Source organism: Hyaena hyaena, unplaced genomic scaffold (genome assembly GCF_003009895.1).
Source record: "Hyaena hyaena isolate Hyena2069 unplaced genomic scaffold, ASM300989v1 scaffold_610, whole genome shotgun sequence".
Classification (NCBI taxonomy): Eukaryota; Metazoa; Chordata; class Mammalia; order Carnivora; family Hyaenidae; genus Hyaena; species Hyaena hyaena.
This window is the reverse complement of record NW_024081239.1, coordinates 1,209,079-1,231,858: the sequence shown is the minus strand read 5'-3', so window position 1 is coordinate 1,231,858 and position 22,780 is coordinate 1,209,079. Positions and strand designations below refer to the sequence as shown.

General features: G+C 37.7%; 1 pseudogene; it reads right to left on the bottom strand.

The window, feature by feature from the left end:
* Positions 1–745: 745 nt before the first annotated feature.
* Positions 746–22,780, bottom strand: part of LOC120248740 — an 87,921-nt pseudogene continuing 65,886 nt past the window's right edge.

Here is a 22,780-nt window from a genome sequence, read left to right as displayed (position 1 = left end):
TGAAAACCCCATTCAAAAAAATGAGAAAAGAAAACCCACAAATATGATGATAGTTAAATAGCCAGAGTATATAAACAATACTGACAACTGAACAGCAAGAATATAAACAACCTAATAAAAAAATGGGCCAAGGATCTGTGTGGACAGATCAGAGGCCAGAGGCTGCTTCAAATCTATGTCTCCCTCTCTTTCTTCCCCTCCCTCCTCTCTCTCTCTCAAAAATAAATAAACATTAAAAAATGGGCCAAGGACTTGAATAGATATTTCTAACAGACAATATGCAAATGAAAAATAAACATATTAAAAGATTCTGAATATCATTAATCATAAGGGAAATGAAAATCAAAATATAAGATACCTGTTCATATACTTTAGAATGGATAGTATTCAAAAACAGGAGATAACAAGTGTAGGTAAGTATGTGAGGATAAGGAACTCTCTTGCTTTGTGGTTGGGAATGTAAAATGAATGGTGCAGCTGCTCACAAAGGATTTTGCTAGTTACTCAAAAATATAAACATAAAATTAACAAATGACCCAAAAATCCCACTCAAAATATAAACCCAAAAGAACTGAAAGTGAAGATACAGATATTTGGTACAACAAGAATGAACTAAAACCCAAAAAGGCAAAATAATTTTACTGAAACATCTTGCTTAAAGCACAATATCACCTTTCATAGGTATTCCTATGATCTGACATTTGGGATTGTCTCAAACATTTGAGGCTTTTAAAGATTATCTTTCTTAAATTATAAATCTCCCAAACTCCTTGAGACTTGCAGGGATAATCCCCATCTGTTTAAAATTGCTCAGAGAAGTCACAATGGATGTACCAATCCACAACAAACTGATTAGAAGCTGTGATACTGATGGAAGTCCCTTTGGAAACTAGCTGTTCCAGTTCTTTCGAAAGGCTTTCCTCAAGCCCAGAGAAGCAAGTAATGCCCCTAGACAGCACAATTTCCACAGAAAGATTCTTCTGAATTTTAGTGCCACGCTTCATAATGCTGCCAGAGACTATTTTTGAGAATTCCAGGTTGTTGATGCCCAGCTGGTCAGGTGCAAAAAGAATCTCAGGCACCTGGTACAGCTGGTAGTCATTGTAGACGGCATTCTCAATAGACTGTATTCTCTCAGTTGGCATTCTCAATTAGCTGTTTGTATTCTCTCACAATCTCATATGGCTTCCTTCATAGTTTTTTTCCCTCTGGCTCCAAGGCCACATAACACAGCTTCTCTTTGATGTCATCCAGTAAAGACTTGTAAAATATGAAAGGGAAAGTGCTCACACTAGTGAGGAGGATCCAGGTCATATGTCCTGTGATGTCCTCCCTTGCCATATAGATCTTGGTGAGAGCATTAGGCAGGGAGTAACTCTCAAAGATAGGGACAGTGCAAGTAACTTCGTCCCCACTGTCCACCACTAGTCCCGTGACAGAGGTAGAGCTGTATAGAGTTCTACCACTGTATAATTGGACAGGTAGAAGGCAGGTACATTAAAGGTCTCAAACATCACTTCTGCCATCTTCTCTCGAATCTCTCCTGGGCTCAAGAAGGGCTCAGTCATGAGCACAGGCCACTGACAGGGCTTTACTTCTGGCTTCTACTCAAAAGGATATTTCCTGAGTTTCTCCATGTCATCATATCCTGTTACCAGTCCATACTCATGGGGTAGTGCAAATGCAAGACTTCATAGTGTATTGGGCTTCTTCCCTACAAAATATTTTTTCTAATTGGCTCCTGCAAAAGCATATTGAATTTAGGATGCCCCATAACAAAACTGATGACATGATGGGATCCAGTCTCTCCAGAGTGGTCTTCTTTGCAGAGTCTTGGTCTATTGTCAATAGTTATAACTGGAGTATCTAATATATATGCGTTAAATATGTTTACAGTGTGTTCTTCCAAATGTCAACAAAATAAAGGAAATTTACCTTTTTGTAAGATAACAAGCACCTAAGGACATATGACAACCGTAGGATTCCAAAGTTCTCAGGTTTGCACTCAAGCAGAGCCACCAGATTGTCCCAAATCCCCAACAAAACACACTATCCCAACCCACAAATTTTGTGTCCTTTCAGATAGCCCAGGGTCAACTGAGGCAATTTCAGGGATGATTTTTCCCTATGTAAAAATCTAGCAGTAACAACAATTGTCCTCAGAGATCATCAGAGGGACTTTAAAGAGTGTGGTTTCTGAGCCATCTGCACTTCCTGCTTGGTGAGCCATAAAGCGAGGAAGGCAAGCCATACCTACAAACAGCTTTGATAAACCTGTGAACTTGAAGCAGAGATCAAGCTTTAATATCAAGTGAAGCTACCAAGCTATGTCCTTGTCCCAAAGAACTGATTCCTTCTGGTTTCTTCTGCTCTGCTCAGCTGTTTGTGATTACTTAAATAATCCTTCCCTTTGTAAGGTGGAAACCTAAGTACCAGACACGGATCTGGGTCTGAATGAGGATGCCTCCAACTCAGTTCCAGCAGCATTCAGAGTATTTGTCTTTTCCCCATTCTTATAATTATTTTTAAACAACTTTATTGAGGCAAATTTTATATACTATGCAATTTACCCATTTAAAGTATACAATACAATGCTTTTTGTATAGTCACTGATATGTACAAACATCATAGATATCAATTTAGGATATTTTCATCAGCTCAAACAGAATCCCATGCCGTTTAGTCACCACATCTTTCAGACAATTCACCCCAAGCCCTAAGCAACCACTAATATATTTTTTTGTCTTTATAGATTTACCACCCTTGCATTTTCTTCTTGGAAGGATAAAATATGTGAACTTTTGTGACTGATTTCATTTTATTTATATATTATTTTCAAGGTTCATATTGTTTGGAGATAGCATATTTTGTTAATCCATTCATCAGTAGACAGACATTTGGGCTTTTCCCACCTTTGACTATTAAGAAATATGCTGCTAGAAACAATCTTGAATATGTTTTTGGAAAGATGTTTTCATTTCCCTTGGTTATATATATATGTATATATATATACTGAGAAATATGCTTTAATCATTTCAGGAACTGTCAGTCTGTTTTCCAAAGTGTCTGAGGTATTTTACATTCAAACTAGCAGTGTAGGAGAGTTTCTACTTTTCCAAATGCTCACCAACACTAATTAGTATCTGGCTTTTTTATTCTAGGCATTATATTAAGTATGATACAACATCTCATGGTGGTTTTGATTTCTATTTCCTTGCTAGCTAGTGAGGTCAAGCATCTTTTCAGATGCTTATTGCTCATTAATATATTGTTTTGGAAAAATACCTATCTAGTTGCTCAGTCCCTTTTAAAATAAGTTGATCATTTTATTTCTGAGTCATTACAGTTCTTTATATACGCTAGATAAAACTACTTTATCAGATATATGATATTCAAATATCTTCCCCATTCTGTAGGTTGTCTTTTTTTTTTTTTTTTTTTTTTTTTTTTTTTTTTTTTTTTTTTTTTNGAGGGTCAGAGAGAGAGGGAGTCACAGACTGAAACAGGCTCCAGGCTCTGAGCTGGCAGTCAGCACAGAGCCCGACGCGGGGCTCGAACCCACGAACCGCGAGATCATGACCCAAGCGAAAGTCGGACGCTCAACCGACTAAGCCACCCAGGCGCCCCTGTAGGTTGTCTTTTGACTTCCTTAATAATGTCTTTTGAGGGTCACCTGGGTGGCTCAGTCGGTTAAGTGTCTGGTTCTTGGTTTCAGCTCAGGTGTTGATCTCATGATTTCGTGAGTTTGAGCTCCACATCTGGCTCTGTGCTGACAGCACAGAGCCTGCTGGGGATTCTCTCTCTCTCCTTCTCTCTGCCCCTCTCCTGCTCACACTGTCTCTCTCTCAAAATAAATACATAAACTTAAAAAATAATGTCTTTGGAAACACAAGCATTTTTATTGTTTATGAACTACAATTTATTTTATCTATTGTTGCTAAGGCTATTTGTGTCATATCTAAGAATCTATTGCCAAATCTGAGTTCATGAGATTTATATCTGTTTTCTTCTATTAGCTTTACAATTTTAAATCATATGTTTAGGTTTTATCCATACTTATTTAATTTGGTAGATGTGTGAGGTAAAGGTGCAACTTCATTCTTTTGCATGTAGCTATCCTGAATACTGTAATGTATAAATAAATAATATGCCATGACCAAGTGGAATTTATTCCAGCAATGCATGATTGGTTCAAATGAGGAAATCAATATAATATATCATATTAATAAAAGACAAAAACTATACAATCTTCTCGATAGAGAAAAATCATTTGCCAAAATCCAATGTCCTTCATAATAGAAATTATCAGAGCACCTGGGTGGCTCCGTGGGTTAAGTGTCCGACTTTGGCTCAGTTCATGATCTCACGGTTTGTGGTTTAGAGCCCTGCGTCGGGCTCTATGCTGACAGACAGCTCAGAGCCTGGAGCTTGTTTCAGATTCTCTCTCTCTCTCTCTCTCTCTCTCTCTCTCTCTCTCTCCTCTGTCTCTCTCTCTCTGACCCTCCCCTGCTCACACTGTGTGTGTGTGTGTCTCTCTCTCAGAAATAAAATAATAATAATAATAGAAATTTTCAAAAACAAGTAATAACATTTAACCTCCTAAATTCATAAAGGACATCAATGAAAATATCTATAGTGCACATTATACTTAATAGTGATAGACTGAATGCTTTCTCCCTATATCAGGAACAAAATGAGATGTCCATTCTCACAATTCTCATTCAATATTATACTGAATTATCTTGCTAGGGCTATTAGTCAAGAAAATAAAAGGCATCCACATTGGAAAGGAAGATGTAAAATTATATGCGTTTACAGACGACATGGTCCTACATATAGAAAATGCTAAGGAATTTGTAAACAAACAAAAAGTATCAGCAAGTTTGTGGAATTTTAAAAAAATCAATATAATCAATATATTCAATTTAAAAAATTAATATCATAATTTTTATTTTATACAATGCCAATGAATAGTCTGAAAATGCATTTGCAAGCATAAATAGAAGGATTTCAACTGGGAAAGAGTATAAACAGAGACACCATGGCAGATAGGTGTTGTGACTATTCTTAATATAGTAGTAAATGCTATGTTGTACTTCCCAGTTCCCATCCTCCAAAATCAATATATTTATCCCCCAGCTACTAGGAGTTTTGCCTGCTGATGACTCACAGCCAAGAATCTCCCCAGATATTCTCAGTTAATGGAATCTTAATTGCCTAAGATTGGGCTTCCTCCCCAGGGACAACCTACACCCAATTATGATAAGGAAAGATAGGATTCAGTAGGCAAAAAAAGGAGAAGCTAAGGCTTGAAGGTCCCTGGGTGGGGAAAAACACATATTTTAAAACATTTCTTTTGGGAACCTCTGGCTTTGAGCAAACTCCCCCAGGCAGAAACTTCTAAAAAATGTATCAGACACCACCTAATCTGTGTCAGGTTTTACTCAGGAATTTGAGAAACAAAAGGCCTGACTAAAAACAAGTAGACCATAAAATGTGTGACCCACAAAACACCATATGGCCAGGCATAGACCACACCTCATACAATGGAAACGAGCCAATCAAAAAGCAATGACTAGGTATTTAGAGTTACCTAGCCAATAAGGGTAGAACCTGAGAAGAAACAAGGGGAAAGGGGCCAACCAAAACCGTATAAAACAAAGTCCTTTCCTTATAATCACAGGCATTCACTTTCAAATGCCCTCTGTCTATAAAGCTAGCTTTCCTACTATTCTTATTTTCTGATCTTATACTTTAATAAACTTTTGCCTGCTGCTCATTTTATTCTGTGGCCACTTCCTTATTCTTTGAAGCAAAGAGACAAAGAACCCTGGGTATTGATTGAGGTAAAAAATCCTGCAATGACTGATAAATGAGGGAGATATTGTCCTACACCCTTGATTCAGTTTGTATGAAATGTGAAGTCCCATCCCAGCTCAGTTGCTCCCCATGGGAGTAGCTGAAGCTTGTTATGCAAATAAACCACAGTTCAACTTGTGGTTGCTCAGTTTTGCTTACCTCACTTGCTTCTACATATTGCTACAAAGTAGCACTCACCAACATACTCTCTGAATGCAAATATTAGCTTTAATGTCTGTGTTCCCAGAAACATAACATAAAAGAGTTGATCTCTGAAGTAATTTGAGGAAGCAGAATCTAAAATGGAATGTTGAGGGGCACCTGGGTGGCTCAGCCAGTTAAGCGACGGACTTCAGCTCATATCCTGATCTCATAAGTTCAAGCCCTGTGTCCGGTGTCTCCCTCTCTCTTTCTCTGTCCCTCCCCTGCTCATGCCCTCTCTTTCTCTCTCTCTCTCTCCCTCTCTCTTTCTCAAGAATAAACATTAAGAAATTTAAAAATAAAATAAAAGGGGATGTTGAATCTTAATTCACTGGCCAGGAGGTAATGATCCCACAGATGGTATCTGTCATGCTCTAGAGGTACAATTGTAAAAGAAAAGTATCTTAGGAGTGTTGGGCTAGAATTAGATATATTGGTGGAAAGAAATATACCGATGGGTGGTGCATCTCAGGAGTTTGAGCAGTTTGTGGAAAGTAGTAATTACAAAGAAAATGGAATTTGATGTCTCCTGCTGAGTGTTACAATTACATTGGAGAAAGACAATGAAAAGTAATTAATCAACAACATAATGCAAAGTGCAAAAGTGAGGACCATTTGACAGTTTATAAAGAGACTTTCCTCTCTTACACTGAAAGGACAAAAATAAGTAAGATTCAGTTTCAGAATTTAATTATAAGTGTAGTGGGGTTCCATATATATTTTAATCCTCAACGTTTGCATGGCAGCTATGTTAGATCAGTACCCTATTTGGGAAGAAGTGGGACCCTGAGATATAAGATGGAAATATCCAGGGAAATAGACTTAAAAATCTTGAGTCACCATATGGCACTGAAACCTCTGATTCTGCAGAGGTGTTATGATAGAAAAAGATAAGATAAAATAGGCAAAGAGGGAAAGATTAGGACCTGAGGTCTCTGGGTGAGGAAAAAGACATATTTTTGGAACAATGCTGGGAATGTCTGACCAGAGCAATGCCCCTCAGGCATTAAGTTCCTCTTAAGAATGTAACAGACACAACCAGTCCCCCTCAGGAATTCCACAAAAGACCTAACTAAAAATAAGTGGTAAACTGTAAAACATATGACCCACAAGGAATTATATAGCTATAGTCTACCCCTCATACAATGGAAATGAGCCAATCAGGAAAGGACAACCCAGCACCTAGAGTTATCCAGCCAATAGGGTAGGACCTGAGAAGGAAGGAGGGGGAAGGAAAGCGAATGATGACCAGAACTTTATAAAACAAGGACCTTTGCCTACAGTCTTTGGGCATTCACTTTTGAATGCCCCCTTTCTGCAAAGAGAACTTACATACTATTCTTCCTTTTTGATCATATCTTAAACTCTAATAAACTTTTGCCTGCTGCATTGTTTTGTGTCCAGCTCTTCATTCTTCGAAGAAGACAAGGAGACCAGGAGTCCCAGATATTGAGATTAAAAAATCCTACAACAGTGGTCCAGTTCACCCTGGTAAATTCTAGCACCTTTCTCCTTTAAGATGATGTGGGGGTCTCTGCGTTAGAAAACTTTAAAGGTCCCTTCAGGATTTATTTACAATACTATTTCAGGACACTAAGACAAGTAACTGTAGTCAAATTACAGAATAATTTGCCCAAGGAAGGGTTGGACATGCTAATAGCAGTTTTAAAAACATGATAATAACTCCGCAACGTGGTGCTAATGCACTTCTAAGATGGCTCTTGGAATCTTGGGCAATGTGATGGCCCATCCTAGACAATGAAGAAATAAATGAATTCCCATGTAAGACAGTAGAAAGGTTCAAAAGCTTTAGATAAATATGTCTTCCAGAATATGTACACCACACAAGGATGAAAAGAACTTACCAACCATGTTTTCTGGGAGGGCTTTATATTTCAAAATACTGAATCTGCTGGTGAGGAGGACACCGGCATTGTTGACAATCTCTTGGCTATCCTCCATAGATCATGGCTGTGGGTGGGAGACATTGTTATAGAATGGGGCTCCCTGATAGCAATGCCAATGATACGGTCCTGAAATAATAAAGGCTGGGTGATAGCACTTATATGTAAAAACTAAAGCAGGCATAATTACCAAAATTAATAGCAAGTTAAAAAACTATAAAGATGATTAATACTTTTGGAGACTGCCCTTTTGGAAATGGAAATATCATAAAAGTAAAAACTGAATAATAGAGGGCAGCCTGGAAAGATAGTGGAATAGGAGAATCCTAAGCTCACCTTCTCCCATGGATATATCTAGATAAAAAGCAACATCAGTGTAACTAACCCAGAAAACAAACTGAAGATTGGAAAAACAAGACTGTCTACAGTTAATCATAGAGAGGGGGACATATAAAAATGGTAGGAAAGGTAGCATCTTGGATTGGAACCAAACTAACTTGCAACTAACCACAAATGGGAGGGGCACCATGAACACACAAAATGGGAGGCACAAAAAGTGCCTCCACATCAGGCACCCCACACAAAAGACACCTGCATTGAATAGATAAGTATCCATAACATTTGGCTTTGAATACCAAGGGGGCTTAAGTATGCAAATTTTTTACAGTCAGTAGGGCTTAACACTAGGAACTTTAAAAAATCTTTGGGCTCAGTTCTGTGAGAGCTAGAGGGTGAGAGAAAATTAAGTTCTTACCTTAAAGAGACAGCATAACAAGCAACCCTGTCAAGAATTGGCATTGAAGCACATTTGGAAAAATGCCTGGGTTATACATGAAGATTAATTTACTAATCTCAGAATATGTGCTGGAGTGGCAGGGAGTTTTAGGGGACTTCTCCAGAAAAGAAGAGTAAGTTAGTACCGTTTTTTCTCCATCTACCCAGCGTTGATACCTGAGCATCTGCAAGAATCAGCATGAACACTTACCACCTAGCATGTTAATACTGCATGCCCTGCCCCACAGGTCATGCACACTGCCCCATCCAACCCGCTCCACTGGGGAAGACTCTTTCCAAGGTGGCCTTTGTCACATTTCATTCTGCAAGAAATCGTAACAGTGGCCAGAACCACTCTAAAGTGACTCTTGCCCTATGGAAAGAGAAAGATAACTACAGACATCAGTTCCACTGCAGCCCCAGCAGGAGTTTAGGAGACGTCTGATATGACTACTGCCCCACCCACAAACACAAACCTCACAGGAGACAGCACAAGGAGAGAGCTCATAGCTTGGGGTCACTCCAAACCCAACAGACAGGGGGCAGTCATCTTGTCTGACTGCAGGCCCTGCACACCAATGAAAGGCTCTCAGGGGACAAGTATGGAGAGTGCCCCACAGTTCGATGTCATCACAGTTCCAGCAAATGAACTGAAGGCAGGCATTTGGTTTGACCATACTATAAACCCAAGGCAGTCCCAAACTGGCCCTTTAATAGCATAGAGATGAAACTTGCCCAAAATAGGCAAAGAGGGCCATTATAAACTAGACTGAATGTAAACACATATCAACCACAACAGTAAGGCATATGCAACACACAAAGGAAACACTCCTGTACTGCCAGAATCTAGGAAACAGTAGACACTGCACTACAAGTACTCTTCTTCATAAAACCACTGCTTTCAAGATAAGGAGACATAGCTGCTATTCCTAATACAAGGAAACAAATACAGAGTGTTACACAAAATGAGGAGATATAAGAATATTCCAAAATGAAGAACAGTACAAAATCGCATCAAAATAGCTAATGGAATGAATATAAGCAATATGCTTGATAGAGAATGCAAAGAGTGGTCACAAAGATACTTAATAGATTGGAGAAAAGAATGGGGGTACTCAGTGAGACCTTAAACTCAAATTAAAAATACATTAAACTGAATAAATAAATAGTAGTCTATAGGAAACAAAACAGATCAGCAACTGGGAAGAAAGAGTAATGGAAAACAACCAAGCTGAACAGTAAAACAAAACAAAGTCACAGAAAGAGAAAAGAGGTTATGTGAACTCAGGGACATCATGAAATATAATAATTTTCACATCATAGAGATCCCAAAAAGAAGAGAAAGAGAAGGGGAAAAATTTATCTGAATAAAAAATCGCTAAAAAATTCACTAACTTCGGGAAGGAAATAAACATTCAGATGCACAAGGCACAGAGAGCCCCCCCACACACAATAAATGAACTCAAAAAAGTACACATCAAGAATCATTTAAAAAATGGCAAAAAGTAATGACAAGGAGAAAAATTTTAAAGCAGTGAGAAAAAATAAAAGAGTTATATATAAGGGAAATCTCATAAGGCCATCAGCATATTTTTCAATAGAAACATTGCAGGTCAAAAGGGAATAGCATGACATACTCAAAGTGCTACAAGAAAAAAAAAAACTACAATCAAGAATACACTATCCAACAAGACTATATTAAGAATAAAAGGAGATAGAAAGATTTCCCAAGAAATATTTAACAAGAAAAAGTTAAAAGACCTCATCAACACTAAAACATATCTACAAGAAATGTTAAATGGAATTATTTGAATGGAAAGAAAAGGCCATGGTCAGGAATAAGAAAATAGGGGAAAGAAAATATTTCAAAACTACACAGAAAAATAATAAAAGTAACAGATTAACCACTTATAAAACCAATACAGAGGTTAAAGAACAAAAGCAGTAAAATCAATTATATCTATAAAAATCAGTCAATAGATTCACAAAATAAAGGGATGTAAAGTATGACATTATGTACATTAAACATGGAGGCAGAATAAAAATTTAGTGCTTTTAGTATTGGTTCCAACTTAAGTGATCATCGTGATAAAATAGACTGCTATAAACAAAACATGTTATATATAAACCTAATGGTAACCACTAATCAGAAACCTGTAATAAACACACAAACAATTAATGAAAATAAATATAAGTATACCACTTAGGAAGCAATCAATCCACAAGCGATGAGTGCAGGAGAAGAAATGAACAGAGAAGTACTACAAAAACAATTATAAACAAGTAACACAATGGTAATAGTTACATAAATGGACTAATGTAAATTGACTAAATCCTTCGATCAAAAGATACAGGGTGATGGAATGAATTTTAAAAAGCAAGAGCCATTAATATGCTGCCTATAAGAGACTCATTTCACACATAAAGACACATGCAGACTGAAAGTGAAGGGATGCAAAAAATTTATCATTCAAATGGAGGCATAAAGAAGCTGAGGTAGCAATACTTATATCAGACATAGTACACATTAAAACACAATCTGTAGAAAGACACAAACAAGGACACTACATAATTATAAAAGGAAGAATCCAACAAGAATATATAACAATCACACTTATTCACCCAATATTGCAGCATTAAAATACATAAAGCAAATATTGAGACATAAAGAAAGATTAGTTGGCCCTATATTTGTGGGTCCCTTTCAGAGTTTTTTTCTTTTGTTCCATTGATCTATGTATCTGCCTTTGTGTCAGTACCATACTGTCTTGATTACAGCTTTGTAACATAGCTTGATGTCCCAAATTGTGATGCCTTCAGCTTTGATTTTCTTTTTCATTACTTAGGCTATTCAGGGTCTTTTCTGGTTCCAAACAAAATTTAGAATTGTTTGTTCTAGGCCTGTGAAGAATGCTGATGTTATTTTTTTTTAAATTTATTTCTAGGAGAGAGAGAGAGAGAGACAGCGTGAGCAGGGGAGAGTCAGAGAGAGAGGGAGTGACAGACTCTCAAACAGGCTCCAGGCTCTGAGCTGGCAGTCAGCACAGAGCTCGACGCGGGGCTCGAACCCATGAACCGCAGAATGCTGATGTTATTTTGATAAGGATTCCATTGAATGTGTAGATTGCTTTGGGTAGTGTAGACATTTTAACCCTGTTTTCCCAATCCATGAGCATAGAATATTTCTCCATTCCTTTGTGTCTGTTTCAATTTTTTTTCATAAGCTTTCTATACTTTTTAGCATACAGATATTTTACCTCTTTGTTTAGGGTTTTTCCTAGGTATCTTATGGTTTTTGGTACGATTGTAAATGGGATTGATTCCTTGATTTCTCTTTCTGTTGCTTCATTATTGATGTATAGAAAGCAGGAAATGGTAACCAATGGAAAAAGGACAGTCTTTTAAGAAAATGGTGCTGGCAAAACTGGACAGCAACATGCAGAAGAATGAAACTGGACCACTTTCTTACATCCTACATAAAAATAAATTCAAAACATATGAAAGACAAATGTGATACAGGAAACCATCAAAATCCTAGAGGAGAATACAGGCAGCACCCTCTTTGATCTTGGCCAGAGCCACTTCTTACTAGACATGTCTCCAGAGGCAAGGGAAGTAAAAGCAAAAATGAACTATTGGGACCTCATCAAGATAAAAACTTTTGCACAGTAAAGGAAAAAGTCAATAAAACTAAAAAGTAACCAATGGAATGGGAGAAAGCATCCGATAAAGGGTTAGCATCCAAAATCTATAAAGAAATTATAAAATTCAATCCCCCAAAAAACAAATAATCCAGTGAAGAAGTGGGCAGAAGACATGAATACATACTTTTCCAAAGAAGACATCCAGATGGCTAACGGACACATGAAAAGATGTTCAACATCACTCATTATCGGAGAAATACAAATCAAAGCCACAATGAAGTATCACCTCACAGCTGTCAGAATGGCTAAAATCAACAGCTCAGGGAACGAACAACAGATGGTTGGTGAGGATGCAGAATACACATTTTTTTCCTTACGTGCACATAAAACATTATCTAGGATATATAATACATTGGGCTACAAAATAAGTTTTAATAAATTTTAAACGACTAAAATCAAAGTATCTTTTCTAATCACAATAGAATGAAATTAGAAATAAACAGCAGAAAAAAACTGTAAAATTCACACATATGTGAAATTAAACAACAAATTCCTAAAGAACAATGGGTCAAAGAAAAAACTAACGAGTTAAATTTTAAAAATTGAGGTAAATAAATATGAAAACACAACATGATAAAATACATAAAAATTAATTATGCTTTTATACACTAACAATGAACAGTTTGAAAAGTAAAGTGAGAAAACAATAAATCTAAAACAATACAGTAGTATCAAAAAATAAAATATATAGGAATAATATTAAGAATGTGAAAACTTATACACAGAAAACTATAGAACATTGCTGAAAGAAATTTAAAAAATTACTTTTTATTATGTAACATGCTTTGTAAGATTAAAAAAAAATCTTAAAGATAGATGTTGCTGATGGTTGCATAAGAGTGGGAATGTAGGTCATGCCCATGGAAAATTTTATGTTATATATATTTTTCCACAATTAAAAAAAAAAGTTTTAAGGGTAAACAGCATCATAAGAAAAAGTTTCAACAAGAAATTGAAGGCCTGGGGCACCTGGGTGGCTCAGTCGGTTAAGCATCCGACTTCTGCTCAGGTCATGATCTCACGGTTCGTTGGTTCGAGCCCCACGAAAGGTTCGAGCCCCACCTCAGGCTCTGTGCTGATGGCTAGCTCAGAGCCTGGAGCCTGCTTCCGATTCTGTGTCTCCTTCTCTCTCTGACCCTCCCCTGCTCACGCTGCCTCCTTCTTTCTCAGAAATAAATAAAACATTTAAAAAAAATAGCCTTTAAAAAAAAAAAGAAATTGAAGGCCAGAAAATACTTGTAACTTACATCACAGACAATAGAAAAATTAAAATAAATTTCCTAAAATTTTAGTATCAAAAGAAAAGCCAATAGAAAAACTAACAAAAATACATGAACAATTCATCCTCAGATAGACACGTGGGCTACTTTCACAATTGATATGGCAAATAATGCTGCTATAAACATAGGGGTTCATGTATTCATTTGAATTAGTATTTTTTGTATTTTGGGGGGGCATACCCAGGAGTGCAATTACTGGATCATAGAGTAGCTCTATTTTTTAACATTTTGAGGAACTTCCATGCTGTTTTCCACATGGCTGCACCAGTTTACAATTCCACCAACTGTGCAAGAGTGTTCCTTTGTCTCCATATCCATCCCAACATGTTGTTTCTTGTGTTTTTTACTTTAGCTTTCCTGAGAGGTGTGAGATAATATCTCATTATAGTTTTGATTTGCATTTCCCTAATGATGCGTGATGTTGAGCATTTTTTCATGTATCTATTAGTTATCTCCATGTCTTCTTTGGAGAAATGTCTGTTCATGTCTTCTGCCCATTTTTTAATTGAATTGTTTATTTATATATTTATTTATTTTTACTTTTATTTCCGTTGCCTCAGGACATATATAGAAAAATATTGCTACCACTCATGTCAGAGACATAACTGCCTGAGCCCCCTTCCAGGATTTTTATGGTTTCATGTCTCACATTTCGGTCTTTAATCCATTTTTAATTTATTTGTGTGTATGGTGTAAGGAAGTAGTTGAGTTTAATTCTTTTGCATGTAGCTGGTCAGTTTTCCCAACACCACTTGTTGATGGGATTTTGTCCTAAGTATCCATCGATAGATGAATGGATGAAAAAGATGTGTTTTATATATGTGTGTGTGTGTGTCTGTGTGTGTGTGTGTGTGTGTACATACACAATAGGACATTATTCAGCCATAAAAAAGAATGGAATCTTGCGATTTGCAACAACATGGTTGGAGCTAGAGTATAATGCTAAGGGAAATAAGTCAGCCAGAGAAAGACAAATACTGAAGCATTTCACTCATATATGAAATTTAAACAAAACAAATGAGGAAAGGAAAGAGAGAAGGAGAGAGAGAAACCAAAGTACAGACTCTTAGCTATAAAGAACAAACTGATGGTAACCAGAGGAAAGGAGGATGGGAAGAAGTGTAAAATAGGTGATGGGAATTAAGGAGTGCGCTTCTCTTGATGATCACTGGGAGATGTATGGAATTGTTAAATCAGTTTATTGTACACCTGAAACTAAAATAACACTGTATGCTAACTATACTGGAATTAAAAGAAAAGAAAGAGAAAAAAATACATATGAACAGGTAGATTTCAAATGAAGACTTTAAAAATTTCCTTAAAAATGTAAACAATATATTCTGCCTAATTAATAATCAGAGGAAAGCAAATTAAAAGTACTGTAAGAAATATACTTAGAATTTGTGGGAAATGATAATTTTTTAATCTCTCTGAACTCCCATAGTTCAGAGCAACTTCGAGTTGAGTGAGTGAGCATAAATAATTATTTAATTATTTAATTATTATTAATTAATTAATGTTTTATATAAAACATTAAAAAAATAGGCTTTAAAAAAAAGAAATTGAAGGCCAGAAAATACTTGTAACTTACATCACAGACAATAGGTTATGAAAAATTAAAATAAATTTCCTAAAATTTTAGGATCAAAAGATAAACAAGCCAATAGAAAAACTAAAAAAATACATGAACAATTCATCCTCAGATGGACACGTGGGCTTCTGTGTCTTCCTCTCTCTCTGACCTTCCTCTACTCACACTGTCTCTCTCTCTGTCAGAAATTAAAAAAAAAACAAAAAAAGATAGATGATGTAGATATATAATTATACATATATGCGATAAAGATGACAGCAATCACAGCATAAGCATTCAATATTTCTGAAATATCATGAAGAAAGTGTCAGAACATAATATGGCTATTGCTGGTAGCACTGCTATAAACATTGGGGTACATGTACCCCTATGAATCAGCACTCTTGTATCCTTTGGATAGCTTCCTAGTAGTGCTATTTCCGGGTCATAGGATAATTCTATTTTTAATTTTTTGAGGAATCTCCGCACTATTTTCTAGAGTGCATTCTGACCAACAGTGCAAAACAGTTACCCTTTCTCCACATTCTCACCAACATCTGTTGTTTCCTGAGTTGCTCATTTTAGCCACTGACTGGTGAGATGGTATTTCATTATGGTTTTGTTTATTTGTCTTTCTCTGATGATGAGCGATGTTGAGTATCTTTTCATGTGTCTGTTGGCCTTCTGGATATCTTCTTTGGAAATGTGTCTACCCATGTCTTCTGCCCATTTCTTCACTGTATTATTTGCTTTGGGTGTTGAGTTTGATAAGTTCTTTAGAGATTTTGGAAACTAACACTTTATCTGATATGTTATTTGCAAATATCTTCTCCCATTCTGTTGGTCGCCTTTTAGTTTTGTTGATTGTTTCCTTTGCTGTGCAGAAGGCTTTTATCTTGTTGAAGTCCCAATAGTTCATTTTTCTTTTTATTTCCCTTGCCCTTGGGACATGTCAAGTAAGAAGTTGCTGCAGCTGAGGTCAAAAAGGTTGTTGCCTGTTTTCTTCTGTATGATTTTAATGGTTTCCTGTCTCACATTTAGATCTTTCATCCAATTTGACTTTATTTTTGTTCATGGTGTAAGAAAGTGGTCCAGTTTCATTCTTCTGCATGTTGTTGTCCAGTTCTCCCAACACAATTTGCTAAAGAGACTGTCATTTGTTCCAATGGATACTCCTTCCTGCTTTATCAAAGATTAGTTAGCCATACATTTGTGGGTCTAATTCTAGGTTTTCTATTCTATTTCATTGGTCCTTGTGTCTGTTTTTGTGCCAATACCATACTGTCATGATGATTACAGATTTATAGTATGGGCTAACGTATGGGATAGTGATGCCTCCAACTTTGATTTGCTTTTCAACATTACTTTAGCTATTCCAAATGTCCATTAAATGATTACAAGAGAAAGAAGATGTGATATATATATATGTATACACACGCACACACACACACACACACACACACACACACAGTGGAATACTACTCAGCAATAAGAAAGAATGAAATCCTGCCATTTGCAGCAATGTGGATGGAACTGGAGTATATTATGCTAAGTGAAATAAATCACTCAGAGAAACACAGACATCATAAGTTTTCACTCATATGTGGAATGCGAGAAACATAACAGAAGACCATGGCAGAACGGAAGGGAAAAATAGTTACAGAGAGGGAAGCAAACCATAAGAAACCCTTAAATACAGAGAACAAACAGGGTTAATGGAGGGTGGGGTAAGAGGAAAATTGTTGATGGGCATTGAGGAGGGCACTTGTTGGGATGGGCATTGGATGTTATATGTAATTAATGAATCATGGGAAACTACTCCTTAAGCCATGACCACACTGTATACATTGTATCTTAGCTAATTTGACAATAAATTCTACTTAAAAATACACAATGTGCTTATAAATACTCTGTACACTTAAAAAAATGCTGTTTTAGTGCTCAGGTCATGATCCCAGGGCTGTGGGATAGAGCCCCGAGTTCGGCTCTGGCTGAGCATCTGGCCTGCTTAGGATTCTCTGTGTTTCCCTCTGTTCCTCTCCCCCACTCACACTCTCTCTCTCTTACTCTCTCTAAGATAAAAAAAAAATAGGAGGGGGCAAGATGGCAGAGAAGTAGGGAGCTCCGTACATTGCACTCTCCCCCATATCTCACACGGAAAAGATCTGAAGCATAGGAAACCTTACAGAATCCAAGAGATTGGGAGAAGAAGGACGCAGACTCCACTGAGAAAGGCTTCTAACGTGAGTGCGAACTGGGGAAGATAAAATCAGGTGAGGATCAGAGGCTCAGAGGGACGGGGGCGATCCCCCTCTGCGGGGAGTGAGAGGGTAAAGAGAGAGACCGAAACTACTCAAGACGAGGTCTTTGTCGCTGGGGAACAGAAAAACCTCTGCTTGGGACAGAGAAGGACAATGCGTGCCAAATCCCTGTGCCCCAATTCCCAATGAGCTAACTCGTCCTGGAGGGGCCTTGCGCCAACCGCTCTTTTGAGGTCCTGGCTCAGCTGCACCCCTAGAGGGGCCACGCGTCAGACCGCGCCTCCACGCTCCTGGCTTGGATGAACCCCTAGAGGGGAGGCAAAGGGCTTAAAACTGGGAGATTTCCCTGTGAGTTCATGTTTCGAGTGACAAGACACAGAGGGACCTGGTTACCCCCTCTCCAGCGGACCCGAGGCACCCCCCAGGCAAACCCCTATCATTGGTTGCCAACCCGACCTGGAGGAGAAGGGAGCAATGATTCTGACTCCATCCCCAGGGCTAGGCAAGAGGCTTGGAATTGCCCTGAGGTGATCGCCTGGTAGGTTATGTCTACTGCAATTTCAGTGGGGCGCGCAGACTGGGATTTGGAAACTAAGCCTGGCCTGGGTTAGAGAGCGTGACCCACTTTGGCTGCACCCCTGGCCCGGGGAGTTTACACACCCAAAACTGTGAGGTGCAGCACTTGGCTCAAGAAGGGACTGGAGGGCCTCCACTCTCCTCCCCACAACCTACAAGGCAGAACTTCACCTGACCCATTGGATCAAACCACGCCCATCACTGCTAGAGAGCTGCCCTCCTCTTTTATTGTTTTTTTCACCCTGGTTGTCTAGTGGTCAGGATTCGGCGCTCTCCTCCTCTTTTTTTTCTTTTTCCTCTCTTTTTGCCAGAACACTGACCTGATTAATTCTGGTCACTGGCTTGCTTAAACAGTCACATTTAGTCCATTCTGTAGATGTAAATTCTACACCTACCTATCTTTTCATCTCTTTCTCTCAGGAGTAATTAGACTATAGGGTTTCTCTGGATAACACCAGCATCCTTCTCTCACCTTACCAACCATATTCCATCCATTAGCTCTTTGAAAAAAGCTTCTTATCCCTTCTGCCTGTTCATTCTATTTCCAATTTTGCCTCATCCCCGCCCTGTCTTCTCTCTCTTTCGTTATGCTCTTCAACCAGCGCTAAATACACCTGGCTATTTAATTGTAGCTGGGAAATCTGGTTATATGCTTTAAACTGTGCTGTGTCCATCAGTTTTTTTCTTTCTTCCTTTTCTTTTCTTCTTTTTGACTTTTTAAATGTATTTTTTATTTTCTATTATTCTCCTTCCCTCCTCCGTCATTTCTCTTAACTTTTGTGTTTTCCCTCTCGGTATGCATGCTTGTTGGATTTGTCTGTGCATTTCTGTGCCTCTGCTCCCTGTGTGTTTGTCTGTCTGTTTTCTTCTCCAGGGCGACCTGAAGAAACAAGCCAACGTACACATGGTGGAGAGTCCCAAATGTCACTACGCGTAGGAAAATAAAATAATAAAGGTCTCAAGAAGAGAGACCAAGAGATACCATTCAAAAAACACTTTCTGAAAGGATAGGCCCCGGAGACTCAAAGAGTCTTCTTGGGTACGGCAGCACTCACAGGTACACAGAGCATAACAAGTCTTTGAAACTAACAAGAGATAGATAGCTAACAAAAATAACGAAACAAAAGAGCTCTCCTCCAAAGAAATTCCAAGAAGAATTGACAGCTAAAGAACTGCTCAAAACAGATATAAGCAGCATAACTGAAAAAGATTTTAGAACAATAATCATAAAATTAATAACTGGGCTTGAAAAATACATAGAGGACATCAAAGAAACTATGGCTACAAACAACATGGAGCATAAAAATAGGCATGATGAATTAAAAAATGCGAAAAATGAGATACATAATAAATTGGGGGTGTCCAATGCACGGATTGAAGAGGCAGAAAAGAGATTAACTGATTTAGAAGACACCATTATAGAAAAAGAAGAAACTGAGAAAAAAAGCGAGAAACTGATTCAGGAATATGAAAGAAGAGTTCGAGAGCTCAGAGATACGGTCAAATGCAACAATATCCGTATCATAGGAATCCCAGAAGAGGAAGAGAGAGGGAAAGGTGCTGAAGGAGTCCTGGAACAAATTACAGCAGAGACCTTCCCCAACCTGGGGAAGGAAGTAAACGTTGAAATAAAGAGGCACAGAGAACTCCCCTCAGACGTAATTTGAATCAATCATCGGCACGGTATATCATAGTAAAAATGGCAAAATATAAGGACAAAGAGAGAATTTTGAAAGCACCTAAGGAGAAAAGGGCCCTAACATAGAAAGGGGAAACCTATCAGAGTGATGACAGACCTATCTATTGAAACTTGGCAGGCCAGAAAGGAATGGCAGGAGGTCTTCAATGTGATGAACAGAAAAAATATGCAGCCAAGAATCCTCTATCCAGCAAGTCTGTCATTCAAAATAGAAGAAGAGATAAAAACCTTTCCAAATAAACAGAAATGGAAAGAATTTGTCACCACTAAGCCAGCCCTACAAGAAATCTTGAGGGGGACACTCTGAGGGAAGTGTTGCAAGGAAGAAAGGTACCTGAGACACCACCATAAGCATGAATCACACAAAGGACACAAAGACTCTAAACCCACATATTTCAATACTAACACTGAATGCAAATGGGCTGAATGCTCCAATCAAAAGACATAGGGTAGCAGAATGGATAAAAAAACCAAAATCCATTTATTCACTGTCTACAAGAAACTCATTTTAGACTGGAAGATACCTTCAGATTAAAAGTAAGGGGATGGAGAAATATATATCATGCTACTGGAAATCAAAAGAAAGCTGGAGTAGTTATACTTATATCAGACAAACTGGACTTTAAATTAAAGACAATAACAAGATAAAGAAGGGCATTATATATTAATTACAGGGTCTATCCATCAGGAAGAACTAACAATCATAAATGTCTATGCACCGAATATGGGAGAACCTAAATATTTAAAACAATAAATCACAAACAGAATCAAGCTTATAGATAAGAATGTGCTAATAGCAGGGGACTTTAATACTCCTCTTACAGCAATAGATAGGTCAACCAGACAGAAAAACACTAAAGAAACAATGGACTTGCTAGACCCATTGGACCAGATAGATCAGACAGATATAATTAGAACTCTACATCCTGAGGCCAAGGAATTCTCTTTCTTCTCAAGTGCACATGGCACATCTTCCAAGATAGATCACATACTAGGACATAAAACAGTCCTCAATAAATATAAATGAATTGGGATCAAACAATGCACACTTTCAGATCATAATGTTTTGCAACTTGAAATCAATTGAAAGAAGTCTGGAAAACCTCCAAAAACATGGAGGTTGAAGAACACCGTACTAAAGTACGAATGGGCCAATCAGGCAATTAGAGAAGAAATTAAAAAATATATGGAAACAAATGAAAATGAAAACACAACAATCCAAAATCTATGAGATGCGCCAAAGGCAGTCCTAAGAGGAAAGTACATTGCTCTCCAGGCCTATTTCAAGAAAGTAGAAAAAGCGCAAGTCCAAAATCTAACAGCTCACCTAAAGGAATTACAGGCAGAGCAATAAGAATGCCCTAAACCCAGTAGAAGAAGATAAATAGTAAAAATCAGAACAGAAATAAACAACATAGAGACGAAAGAAACAATTGAACAGATCAATGAAACCAAGAGTTGGTTTTCTGAAAAAATAAACAAAATTGACAAACCTCTAGCCAGGCTTCTCAAAAAGGAAAGAGAGAGCACCCAAATAGACAAAATCATGAATGAAAATGGACTTATTACAACCAACCCCTCACAAATACAAGCCATTATCAGGGAATACTATGAAAAATTATACGCCAACAAATTGGACAACCTAGATGAAATGGACAAATTTCTAAACAAACACTCACTACCAAAATTCACACGGGAAGAAATAGAAAATCTAAACAGACCCATAACTAGTGATGAAATCGAATCATCAATCAAAAATCTCCCAACAAATAAGAGTCCTGGACCTATTGGCTACCCTGGGGAATTCTACCAGACGTTTAAAAGAGAATTAATACCCATTCTCCTCAAGCTATTCCAAAAAATAGAAATCGAAGGAAAACTCCCGGACTCATTTTATGAAGCCAGCATCACTCTGATTCCGAAGGCAGACAGAGATCCAGCTAAAAAAGAGAACTACAGGCCAATATCCTTGATGAATACAGATGCAAAAATCCTCAACAAGATCCTTGCAAATCGAATCCAACAGCACATAAAAAGAATCATCCACCAAGATCAAGTGGGATTCATTCCTGGGTTACAGGGCTGGTTCAATATTAGCAAATCAATCAATGTGATACATCACACCAACAAAAGAAAAAATAAAAAACCTATGATCCTGTCGATAGATACAGAAAAAGCATTTGACAAAATACAGCATCCCTTCTTAATACTCTTGAGAAAGTCGGGGTAGAAGGAACTTACTTAAACATCATCAAAGCCATCTCTGAGAAGCCCTCAGCTAACATCATCCTCAATGGAGAAAAGCTGAGAGCTTTCCCCCTGAGATCAGGAACACGACAGGGTTGTCCACTCTCACCACTGTTGTTTCACATAGTGCTGGAAGTCCTAGCATCAGCCATCAGACAACAAAAGGAAATCAAAGGCATCAGAATTGGCAAAGGGGAATTCAAATTTTCACTCTTCGCTGATGACATAATACTCTACATAGAAAACCCGACAGACTCCACCAGAAGCCTACTAGAACTGATCCAAGAATTCAGCCAAGTTGCAGGGTATAAAATCAATGTACAGAAATCAGTTGCATTTTAATACACCAACAATGCAGCAACAGAAAGAGAAATCAGGAAACTGATCCCATTCACAATTCCACAAAAAAACAACAACCATAAAATACCTCGGAATAAACCTAACCAAGGATATAAGAGATCTGTATAATGAAAACTTTTGAAAAATTATGAAGGAAATTGAAGAAGACACAAAGAAATGGAAAAACATTCCATGCTCATGGATTGGAAGAATAAGTATAGTTAAAATGTCATTACTACCCCAAAGCACTCTACACATTCAATGCAATTCCAATCAAAATTGCACCAGCATACTTCTCAAAACTAGAACAAACTATCCAAAAATTTGTATGGAACCACAAAAGACCCCGAATGGCCAAAGTAATAT